Source organism: Xiphophorus couchianus, chromosome 15 (assembly GCF_001444195.1).
Source record: "Xiphophorus couchianus chromosome 15, X_couchianus-1.0, whole genome shotgun sequence".
In the NCBI taxonomy this organism is placed as follows: domain Eukaryota; kingdom Metazoa; phylum Chordata; class Actinopteri; order Cyprinodontiformes; family Poeciliidae; genus Xiphophorus; species Xiphophorus couchianus.
The window spans coordinates 16697494-16710263 of NC_040242.1; the positions used below are offsets into that span (position 1 = coordinate 16697494).

The window sequence follows — 12770 nt, forward strand, 5'->3', positions numbered from 1 at the left end:
CATTATGACCTTTTTCATAATATTCACTCATAGAGTTGTGGTTTAAGCAAACATTGCTTCAACACAAACTTTCTCAACCACAAGTTTTATAACAGTTCTAAACTTTAACCTAAGTTTATATTTATTCATAATGCAGAATGTAATCCTATTTGCTTTTTTTTCCTCTGCTGGGCACTGTTCATAATTAAGAATAATTGTTGATGATTTTTTAAATGGTTTTGAAATTCTAATCCAAATATCTTAGGATTCCTTACCAAAACAGCTTATTTAACATCGTTAGAACTAAATCCTCACGAGCATCACATTTAAGACTTCTGCTTAATTTTAAAGAGTCATGCAACAGTTTTATATTGACATCCCTTCTGTTGTGTCCTGCAGGAACAGGAATCAAAAACAAAAATGGTGAGTTAGGACAAATTTCAGAAGACAGCCATCAACTTGGAATAGTCCTCAAGGTTATTTTCTGTTTTTGTGTATGTGTGTGTGTGTGTCATAGGAATTGAATATATTCAACTAAATGTGGATTTAAAAGAGACCCTGTGGCGGCTTCTAATGATCCAATGAACCTCTGGAGATGATGGTGTACTGATGCAGGTCGTCAGGTGCGTGCAGTTACGCAGAGCCACGGGGTGGTGGCGCTGGAGGGCTTGTGTCAGCGGAGCTGAGTGAAAGGGGAGGAGCAGCATCGGGAGTAAAGTGGCCACACGGTGAGCCTGCCAGTCCGTCCGAGCGAATCGCTCACAGCGCAGATCCGCCGCTGCCGCGCAACGAGCGCACAGAGACGCGTCTTCCCAGTCCCGTCCTCTGTCCACACTTAAGCGACGAGCCTGGGCCGAGCACCGAGGAGGTCTACTCGCAGAGCAGCGCACGGCCACCGCACAGTGTTGCTCCACTGGCTGTAAAATGCAACTGCGGTCTTTGCGGGATAAAGACAGCGCTCACGCATAACCATCGCCGTAGCGAAACAAGGACAAACGCCCGGAGGAGGAGGGACAGGAGCGGCGAACGGAAGCAGAGGTAAGCGCTCCGTCATGTCAGCGCGCTGGCTCCGTGTGCGCCGGGTTTTGACATGCTTTGTGCTGGCGAGGAGTTCCGACGCGGACACTTGTCCTACCACGAATGAATGGAGGAGGAGGATCATCAGTTTCACTGCCAGCCTTTAGCTCAGGACCATAGCCTGACAAATGGTGTGTGCGGGCGCCCGCTTTGTGCGCAAGCGCTCCTGTAATTGGCAAAAAATAAAAATTCAAACTTCAGATCTCGGGGGCTGTTGTGCAGGTTGAATGGCAAGGGTCTAAAGCCAGAAAACAGTATTAGTTTAATTCGGGACAAAAACTATTACAGTTAATGTAGTGATGCTTTTAATGGTGCACACAGTATCATTGACGTGTTAATGTTATGTTGCTTTGTTAAACTATTTCTGTTTTTATAGTCTGATCTTTTCCCAAACACTTTAATGCCAATACACACACTGTAGCAACTGTATTTTTAAACCCCTAGTCTTCTGCAAATCTAGAAACTTTGAGTGCATCATCCTTCTGACAGGAAAGCATTACTCCCCATAAATCCCATGTGTTAAAGCAAGGTACTGTAGTGCAACTGTAAACACCAGACTGTAGGGGCAATGTTTTTCTTCCTTCCCTGGTGTTAAAGCAAAACTTTGCAGCCATCTCCTTAGTGGTCCTGCTGCAGACTACTCCACGCAGTTTGTTTTATTTCCAGACGGCTAAAGTCTCCTGAAGAAGCAGGTTCATGTCACATTATTAGCAGAGTTTATGCACGGTCTGTATTTAGCGAGATTTATGGTGAACTTACATATCCAACATCTCACTTGTCAGTCTTCACTGCTGCTGCTGGAGCCTTGAGCGTGGCTTACTGTATATAAATAGATGGCGAGCAGTCTGACTGACATGTTTCTTTTCCTAAATAAATGCACCCCAGTGTTGTATTAATAAGCTGAGCATGTGGGGCAGGAGGAGGACACACTTCCCCACTGATGACATTTAAAAACCTAGCAGGCTATCGCAAATCAAGGCGGGGGATTAAGGGTTTAGTCCTAGTCCTCTCAGAGCAGACGGGGGAGCTCCGCTCTTGGTGAGGTAAGACAATACATTTGCCTCAGAGCTGGAGCCGTTAAGCGGGGGTCTTCTCACCTCATGCGTGTAGTATGAATAAAGATATTTAGAGGAACCACTGGCTGTAGGTGGATAATCACAAGGTGATAATATAGAGGTGTCACTGTGTCAGCATGCAAAAAGAAAAAGAAAAGTGCTCTTAACACCCTTTGTGGTGTACGTTCAGCTTCAGAGTTGTTATTGTTTGGGCAAGAATTGCCTCTGTGGAAGCATCATGGTGTTTTCAGTTTGTCACCAGCTTCTCTGAAATAAACTCAATCAGGGATAATCCTTCTCTATCAAATGTGCTTTGGGTTGGCTTGGGGAACCACTTTGGCCTGAGGAATTCATTTAGAAATTACCCCGAGGCATTTATCCTATTAGTAAGGGCCGGACAGACACGCACACACACACACACACACACAAGAAAAAAAGAAATGAATCTTGTTGTTATGGTCAGCAAGTTGCAATATTGTAGCTCAAGGCTGCTTATTATTTCTTTATCGTTGCCCATGAAGAATGATTTAGGAAGGGAAGACTTCTGTGTAGTTGGTCTCCCCGTCCGCTGCCAGAACGACTCTGACCTGCCAGGAAGCCCTACGTCGTGCGGCGAGGGATGTTGGCAGTGGATCATTTGGGTCCTGTGGGTTGTTGGACGAGCACTCGTTGGCTTCCGGTTCATCCCTTGTGAGCCTGATCAGGCTTTGGGGTCCACCATGAGTGCTTTGTTTCTTGCAGCTCTCTGTTTGAAGTTGAGAAAGGTGATGTATTGTTTTGCTGCCACTGAGGTTGTGCTTGATCATTAGTGATGGCTTTAATATCAGAAGCAAACGGGTCTCCAGCTGGAAATTAATCTGGTAATTATTGGACACCCTTTTTAGTAAAAAAGATGCACATACGAGACAAAGAGTAGTTTTTTAATTTCTAGATTAGGTTGTGATCAGCTCCCAAGAACTTCTACTATTTGTGGCCTATAAATGCATCAACCAACATAATGCACTTTGCATCATTGTTCTTTTTTTTTTGCGTCGAATAAAAATCAAAGATTAGGTTAATTCTCAGATGAATACTCTTTCCTTCATTTTCTGTTGGATCCCACTTTTGCTGCATATGTTTTTTTGTCTCTCGTGTATACAAATTTTAAATTGATGAAAATTGGAATCAGCAGGTTAGTCCTCAAAGGAAACAGGAAGTTATTATCTTGTAGGAAAACTGTAGCAGCAGCAGCAGTCAGGAGCAGAGGAGCGCCTGTGCTGCTGTCCACAGCTCCGGCAGCAAAAGGGACAGAGCCGTTCCCATCGCCTCTCGGTTCTTCCAAAGTCGCACGTGTGCTTCTTCTGTTTATCTACAGCTGCTAAACAAAGCAAAATATGAGAGTGACAATGTATCGACCAATTACACTGATTCAGCTGGAGCCGTGAATATTAGAAGGCCAATCTGGAGTAACGTGCCCTCAATCAAAATGAAAATGAAGAGCAGTTGTGCATGATTTTGTGCCTTTGGTAAGAGATGAACTCCATTTTCTTCCAGGTTAAAAGGTTTTTCTTTTTCTTTTTTTTTATGTGGCCACCTTAAAGAGGTGCCCTTGCAGGTTTTTATCCATCTCCTTCACATTGAGTCTGTTTCTTGGCTCCATTTAAGAATGCATGCAGAAGCCGATCAGTAAACCTGGTGGTTCTTTTTTCTTTTCCCCTGTCTTGTTGACTCTGAAATTGGTTGTTACAAAAATAAAAGCATGAATGTTGGAAGTTCTTTTTTTTTTTTTTTTAGATTGAGAAATTGTAATTGTTTTAAAAGACTTGTATTGAAGGATAAAAACATGCTTGTATGCTTTACTTTAATATGGAGATGGAAGGTTTTAGAAGGCTTTTTGGTTTCCACAATGAATGTGCATCTTATTATGCAATAATTAGTGTTTAGCCTGTCGTCTTAGAGATTTTTCTTCAAAGCACATTAGTGTACAGTACATCCAAAAAAATGTGCCGCTCTTAATCTTTAGCACACTCCATGAAGTATTGGCAAGCTGTCTTGGTGCTTCACTTGCAGCACATGATTCATGCAAAATGACACTTTTGCATGTTTTCGTTTTATTTGTCAGAAAAATCTGCAGAGAACAAATTCTCGTGTGTATCAAGCTCCTGACAGCCACATAATGAGGTGACAATAGTAGAAAAGTTTGGATATTTCAATTATCTTGTTTTCCACTAAATATTAACCACACAGCTTCAGCATTCTCACTGTCTTTATTAACAATAAAGTCACCACTCCTTTGTGCAAATCTGACGCAATCAAAAATGAATAGTTATTTTGTTGTTGAAGGCACTTGTGACAGTGACTGAGGATCTATAAAACAAGAAGCACATCATGTTCTTGCAGTTCACATAAATGCATGCAAAGTAAATTAATTTCACTTATGAGGTTTTGAAGCTAACAGAGCCAGAAGAAGCACAGTGAGACAAGAAAACGAGCACAAATTGCCCACTAATGGACATTAAAAGGGAAAAACTAAAATGTGTCAACTCAGATTAAGCCTGAAATGTGCATGGGCAAAGCAGATGGACACGTTTATTTGAAAAGGAAAATAATATTCAAAATGTGACGCAGAAACACATCTACTCTGAGTAGAATCATAATACCACAAATAACTTTAGTGATTTACAAAACATAGAATTTGGTGCTGAGGTTTGACTGCATTGTGAATTTTCTATAATCCACAGAGGGATGATATATATGAAGTATAATAACTCAGAAATTTCCTAAGGTCTTAACGCTGCCCTACTTTATTCTTCTGAAACCAGTTTTGATGTTTAGCGTCTTTATCTTATTGGAACATCATCTCATGTCTAAGATTCAACAATCTACCTGCTGATATAAAGTGAAATGGAAGACATTCCTCTATCCTCATTGCATAAGCCACTGGCATTGAAACATGCCCTTATCATGCTACCACCGCCTTTCTTGGAAGTTCTTAGACTTAAATGCTTCACCTCGACTCCTCCAAGCCTTCTTTGCCTAAATAACTTAGTATTTGTCTTCTCTGACCTATTAAAACAGTTTCTCTGGAATTTATTTGGATTTTAAGTACGGAGGGAGAGACTTTTAATTTTTCATTTTATTTTTTTCAAAGAAAGATTTAGGAGAACAGTCATTCCAAAAGCATGCAAGATATATTTTCATGATTAATCTATTAGACTTTATATCTAATAGTTAGTGATGTGATTACAACTGATTTGGTTTTCATATTTAATTTTAGGTGTTTTTTTTTTTTTTTCACAGAATAGAAATTCCCCAATCACTTTTAGAAATTCAGTCCCTCTCTCTCTTGATACCGGTATGATAAATACAAATCTAGTGCCAGCAGCTGGCTAGTGTAATGTAGCTCACTGTTGCACATTAATCTTTCTAAAACCACAATATTTCATTTCTGTTTGTGAACCCAGCTTGAACACAGCTGCTGGTGGGTGGCTTTATTTTTTTATTTTCTTATTCTTTGTTCGTTTTTATTTATTTATTTCTTTTTTAATTGAGGCCATCCTTTTGTTTCCCTGCAGTATCACTTTGCACTCGGGGTGCTGACTAGTAGATGATGGCAAGCTGCTCATCAAGATGCCGCGTTACGTTTTTTTTTTTTTTTTTGTGCTTAAGTGGGGAGAGATGCAGTTTAAATGACACCAGAACTAGACTTCGATTATCTGTATCTGCTGGTAGTAACAGCGGTATCCAAGCTCAACATTGCAGCCAGCAGTTGGTTAATTGATCTGAAGGCGCCCAACTCATTCATTAAAAATCTACATGGAATGCATAACCATAGCAGGTTTCAAAAAGGATTTTTGTGTCAGAGTACATAGAGCAGCCGGCTTTATAAAAATTACCATTAAAATGTTTTTAAAATAATTTATCTGCATTGCGTCGTTTAGCTGTTTTCATATTTGATAAGGTAATACATTAATTTTCTTAAATAGAAAGCAGTGGTTTAGTTTTTGTTTTCCAACAAGAATATTGAAGATTTCATCTATTTATGCCAAAAAAGAACCATACTATGTGTGAAGTTTATATTTTTGTGTCTGTTTTTTTGTTTGTTTGTTTTTTCCCCCAGCAAGGAGCAATATTGCAGCTTGGTGGTGCTGCTTACACTCTGCTCCAAAACTGAGCACCACCTAATGAAAAATTGGAGAAATCACTCTATGCTGACAGGTATGGAAGCCTTCTGTAAGGACAAGGGGGGGAAAAAATGGACACGGATCAGGAATTTCTTGAGTGAATTTAGCTTCTGTGCTGGCAGATGTGAATAAGTCGCCTCTACTTCTTCCTCCAACCTTTATGGCTTTATTGGATTTCAGTGGCAGTGATATCTCTGCTTGAAAACGCAGTTAATATTTAGCATCAGCTGCCATTATAAAGCGTAATATACTTAGTAAGACATGAGGGCAAGAGGCCATGAGCGAATGCCGTGCTTCCAAAGCTCTTTAGAAATCAGTGAACTATGAAAAGCGTGCTCTTCAGCTGCCCTCTTGAACATAGTCACTGAAGGGCTCGTGATGTTGGTATCACATTTCTAAAAAGCTTGCAGTTTCCCTGTTGAGCAACCTGAATGGTCTCAAAAAGCACTAAGCTGTGAATCCACTGAGACTTGGGTTGGTAGATCCCTTTCACTCTTGTTTCTGTCTTTTTAAGCCACCTTTTTAATTCTGAAGTCTAATATATTTTTGATACAACTTGCAATTTGTGGGTTATTTTCTTTAGAGATGTCCTCTTTATTTAATGAGAATTGAAACCTCGATGTCCTGTATACCTGTGCACATCTAGCAAATTCTAAATAGGAGCAGAGCTGGATGAATCAGCTTAGTGGTTGACTTGTAGTCTCCAGATTTGTACAGCTTTGAGCCTGCCGCTTATTAGCTCTTTATTTCTCTTTTGGAGCAATAAGTAACAGAATTTATTTTATTTAATTTTTTTTCAACCCAACTGAACTTTTTTTTAAAATATATATGTGAGCAGAGATGATATTTCACTTTCAGTTCACCATTTCAACTGTTTTTAGTTAGCACAGTTAGCATAACTCCAAACAGCAGTCTGTGTATACATTCCCTAACCTGAGGGATTTTCAAAAGCCCTCCAATATTTACAAAGAAAAAACTTTTCATGACCGAGGTTGAAAGCTCAAAAGAATAACGCTGTCATGTAATGTTTAACCTTCCTGTTATCTTCTGAAGTGTTACTCGCTGTTTAGGTAGCAGCCTAAATGAACTACTGGCATGCTATCAGTGAAAATGGTTTCTAGTGTGTTCTTTTCCATGACATATACCTTAGAGATCAGGATAATTTACTTTTTGTCCAGCCATTTAAGATTAAGATTTTCAGAACAGGTCTATGTATATAGTCCTTTTGATTAAGCAGCCTTGTTGTCTAGCTACTCAATGGAATTTCATTTCAGTCTTTAGACAGTAACCCAGCGCTCTATTTTACATGGTTTTACTAATTATTTATCCAAATGAAGGGAAGGAAAAACAAATGTCACCACCATCTCATATTTTTTTTACAGTGGCAGTCAACACTCGCATGAGTTCTCTTCTATAATCAAAAAATAAATCTTGGCACGCAATATTGTGACTGTAGTAATAAACATGAGCCACGTAAAAATTGTTCCCTCTTTTGTTTTTAAAACGAACGCAAGCAGATTCTAGTGGTAACAATTTCTTTCACTTGGGTTTTGCACACCACACGATGTTAAATGTTTAACTTTGTGTCTTCCTTCAGATCAACTTCTGCACTGGAGAGAAGAGTTTTTAGTGTGTAGGTGTGGTGCATTCACTGACCAGCAAAAGACAGATTTTAGTAATTTCTTTTGAGCTGTCACTGACCAGTCAGGAAGGGTGAAGGTGAAAATCGTTTCTGATCACTAGCTGTATTTCTTTGTGTATGTCTCTAAAGCTGAGTGATTTATTGACCAAAAAAAAAAACACTCACTGTATTTTTCTATACAGTTCCAATATTTATCATAGTTTATCATAGTACAACAATATTTATCATAGTACAACTTTAAGATGACAGTTTAGTTTCTAAGACGGTATCTGTTACAAGAACAATTTTGCTTAAATTTATTTTTTTAAAAAGTACAAGGACACAATTCGGTATGTCTCCCAATATTCTGCTTGATTGGCCACATGTACTGTCCATTTTTAATTCAAAGCATACTTTTATCATTCATATTTTCCTTTTTCTGTTCCTTAATAAAATTATTGCAATTGTTTTATTGCCCTTCCCTAATCTCTACTTATTATCTATACAGCATGCAGTTTGTGTTTTAGGTTTTCGCTTTAGGTTATTTAGTTTTTTTTAAATTAAATGTTTCCCAAAAATAAAACCTTTAATGAAGTTTTGGTAGTAAAGGCATTTTTCCAGCTTGTCCATCAGCAGTGCCTTTCTGGAAATTAACAGAAAGTAAATCATTTTGTCATTAAGCTCTGGGAAAGCACAATAATGACTAATAATATAGCATAATAGGATACACAAATACAAACTTAAATATTCCCTTTAAGCATATTGTGATTTAATAAGCAAAACTCTAAAAAAGGTGTGTTGAATGTCCAAAAAGTGTGTGAATTTCCTCAATATGATTGGGCGACAGGGGGCAGGACTCTGGGTTGGACCCCGGCCTGTAAGTCTAGTTCTGGGTGCGCCGGGCGCTCTGGGGGGCTGCCTTGTGGAGAGAGGCTCCACAGGGGGCAGGTTAAGCCTGTTAGCTCTATAAGAGAGGGATATGGACATGGAAAATCTTTTTTCATCTTGTAACCCATCAACACAACAAAACCGCTGCAGTGTTTGGTTGTTTTGTGAGTGCCCCATTATTCTCCAGCAGTGGAGGAGGAAAAAAAAAAAAAATCTGTGCTTTGTGGTTGCTTGACAGCCATGGCTTCCCCAGCAGCCCTTTATGAACCTTTAATCATTTTTATAGTGTGCACTTCATTATCTTAGGTGTGTTTTGCAATAAACATCATTCAGTAATGTAACCTCCGTTCTTCGTTGTAACGAGCGGTAAAAATGGAAATGTACCAGCTTTTATTTTTGAGAGTATTGAAGGAATCAAGTGTACAAAAAAATTAATTAAAATAGAATAATTTTTTTTATGAAAAAATAGGGCTGGAGCAGGGTTTGAAGGGTACGGACATGGAACAGGTGTAAACCAGGCTTTAAATTACTTGAAGACTAAAACTATCTTCACTGGAGGCAGCAACGCTTGAACCTGTTTTACTTTAATATATTACACAAAAAAAAAATGGCTTAATGAGCAGTCTTTCTTAGTAATTGACCTGTATGCAAAATTAGTATTAGTCGTTAGATTTTGTTTGCCTTCACCCCGTGATATAAATCTCCATCTTTTTCCTCTCAGTTTTACAGCTGTAGTCTCAAAATCATTTCTCTCCGGTAAGCAATGAATACATAAATAGATCACAATTATTGAAAGTGTACAACAGTGGCTTACGGCCATGTCTGATTTGCATATTCCAACAGTGGCGAGTTAAAAGGTGGCTTTTCAGTTAAGAGGATATATAAATCACGCGTTTGCTGAAGGTGGAATGTGCATCCGCAACGCCGGCCTATTTATGACCTGTTTGCCTTCGCCTCCGATGTGTTCTCCCACAGAACACGTCGGCTTATAAACCACTGGCTTCATCCCAACTTCGTAAAGCCACGAAGCATGCACTCCAGCGTTGATTAATTCATTCTGGCAGTGGATTCTCTGTATAAATACCTGCACCACAATGGCCAGGATCAATTAATTGACTTTACAAATTACTGCACAACATATGGTAAGAAATATTAAAGAGGGCAGCTTGTTTATTTGCAGACTGATTGCCTGTTGGAATGGTACACAGCTGCGGATGGAGTGAAAACCTACTTCATCATAATCCCCCCCGCAACACACAGAAAGTTTGGAATTTTGATTGGAAAAAGAACCCCGAATGAAAAAATTGCAAGATAATCTTCATTTATCCATCAACGTATAAGTCCCTAACTTCTATCAAATTCTCTCTTTTCTTTTTTAGTACACCAAACAAGCTGTTTTTGATGCAGTGAAATATACCTCTTTAAAGAAAAAGTATTTGGAGTTTTAGGTTTAGGAGTTTGACCTTTCTTCACACTTTTATAGCTCACAGGAGCAGACTTGAAAGTCAGGCAATTGCCACTCATACTTGCTGCCAAGGAAGGGAACAATGGAAATCAGAGAGAAGTAAACTCCTGCCCGGAAAGACATAAAGGGCATTGTCTCTGCCTGGTCTGTGTCCAGCTCGTACATTTTATGCGCGGCAGGTTGGCTTATTTTTGTATTCAAAGACATGCAGGCTTCCTCCACAATAAAACTGCCCATAATGTTAATAAGGTGGCAGTTGAAGGTGGCATTGTGAAGATATCCTTTGTCATTTCTCTGTGCCTGTGGGACGGAGGACTGTTTTGTCACTTGGAGGAGACTCCTCTTCTCATTTATGAGACCAGCCTATCCGTTCCCCCTCTTCACTGTACACGGAATTATTTTCACTTGAAAAGAAGTCATCATTTTTTATTTTATGTGTTTTATGTGAGGAACAATCCACCTGCAGTCATTCCATCTGCATTATTCCACTGTTGTTAAAGAAAATGGGTCAGAATGGTCTGTTTTTATGAATATTCCTTTCGCCGCTTATAGAATCGGACAACAGCTCGCTCTCAAGTGAAATAAATGGTCCACTCGTAAATAACTTCGGCAACCTTTGGAGAATGGAGCCAGTGTGATGGCAGCCAACTTTGATTATTAATGGCGGCTCTCTATCTCTCAGGCCTAATTGGTCTCTGCTGATTGCTGAACGTTCTGATTAAGAAATGCCATTAAAATTGATGTATTATGCCTCTAAGTGTTTTCCCACACTTAGATAGCTGCTTCAATCAATTGATAATTGCATAGATGATTTGTAGCCGGGTCTGATTTTGACAAGTTTACAATAATTGGCAAGACGGAACTTTTTGTGTGTGTGTGTGTGCATCATTTACATACAAGAGGAAGCAGATTCTAGTGTGAAATAAAACCGTAAGTCACAATTTTTTTTTCTACCTTCTTTATACAAATCATTACAGGCTTTTTTTTCTTTTTTAAAGTTTTCCTTAATTACATATTATGAAGTATAGCAAGGCTGTCCTTGGTGACTCTGATAGAGTCCCTGTGCTTTATTACAAAAATAAGCAAACAAATAATTAGAAGCAGAGGGGAAAAAAACCTATAGGGAGAAGTCAGTGAGTTGGTTAATGATCCTGCTTTGTGTAGAGTTAATGGAAAATGTCTCTAATTTTCTGACATGGTAAACATTTTCCCTGCAGGGTTTATTTTTGCGAATTAGTTTTTCTTAAAGCATTGCAGCGCAGGCCACATTTATCAGCACCTCTGATTTAAGGAAAGGAAAAATAAGTAACAAGCCTATATAATAAATCTGTGTACTATTTAAATAAAACTAGCCCTAATTTAAGTGCATACAGTAGGTAAAATAAGGCCTTTAACAGAATCACAGATGCCACAATGATCGTTACCGCTGCTGTTAATAGATCATATAACCGCCGTTTTGAGTCAGTTGAGAACTTGGTCCTCTTTTATAACACTGAGAATGAAGAGAGCGAGATCTTTGACCATTCCTCTCTGCAGAATCTCTAGAAATGATCTTGAGCTCATCCAGCAAGTTTTCCACAGCATCTAACTGGGGACTGAGAGAGCCGAGAAACACAATGTTTGCGTTTGTCCGTATGTTTCAGAGATGATCGATCTTCATTTCATCTGACTCAAAACACACAGTTCCAGTTATAAAGTCCCTGGAGAGTTTGAGAAATGTCTCATGAAAAGGGCTGGTCTGAACCGCAGGGATTTGTTTGCATTTATGGTTGTTATGGAGACTTTGTGAGCCCTAGATGTCGCCTTCTCCAACAATGAGCTACAGATGAATGGATGTTAGTTCCTTACCATCCTGCTCAATGTGCGACGGGACAGTATTATAGGTCATTTATGGTCATTTTAGGAAGAAAAAATCTTGAAAATTTCCTATGTATTCTGAATTTCAAGTCTTGCTTATTTTTATAGCTTGGCTGAATATAAACACATTCAGTGAAGCATTTAAGGCAAATTCTGAAAGACACTTCTAATTTATGCAACTGTTCTAAGAATGCTTTAAGTTGTTTAATTACATAAACAGCCATATGTCAAAACTCTTTAGCACTTGCACTCTGCAGTAGAAACTGGAAACTAAAAGTAGGGGGAAAAAAAAGTTGCTGTCTTTTGTCATCCTACCGAGGAGGATTTGTCAAGGTTGCTTTCTGTACTTGCACAATTATTACAATGGAAGTCACACACTTTTTTTTTCTTCTTAAAGAATAAAAAAGCACGTCTTCATTCACCGTTTCTCATCTTAAAAGAAAAAAACAAGTCAAAATCATGTTCTACAGACTAAGTCTGTGGTGATGTATGTGACTTGAAAGCAGATTCAGCAGAAGATGATGAATGAGCGTTCGATGACATTTCACTTTTTGAAAAGGTTTCGCTGCCTGCGCTGCCTCATGCGGTCGGCTCTACGTTGCCACCAGTCCTTAAAAAAGGTCCGTGTCGTCAGTGTGTTACTTGGAAGCAGCCAATGTGTCAAC

At 39.0% G+C, this 12770-nt stretch overlaps 1 protein-coding gene across 2 annotated transcripts in view; it reads left to right on the forward strand.

Moving 5' to 3' along the window:
• The first annotated feature begins 546 nt into the window (after nucleotides 1-546).
• Nucleotides 547-12770, forward strand: part of klhl29 (kelch like family member 29) — a 276752-nt gene continuing 264528 nt past the window's right edge. The window contains exon 1 of one of the 2 annotated variants that reach the window (XM_028039722.1): nucleotides 547-1017. The gene's annotated coding sequence lies outside the window, so the exon portion shown is untranslated. The remainder of the gene's footprint in view (nucleotides 1018-12770) is intronic. The other variant, XM_028039721.1, reaches the window with a different exon arrangement.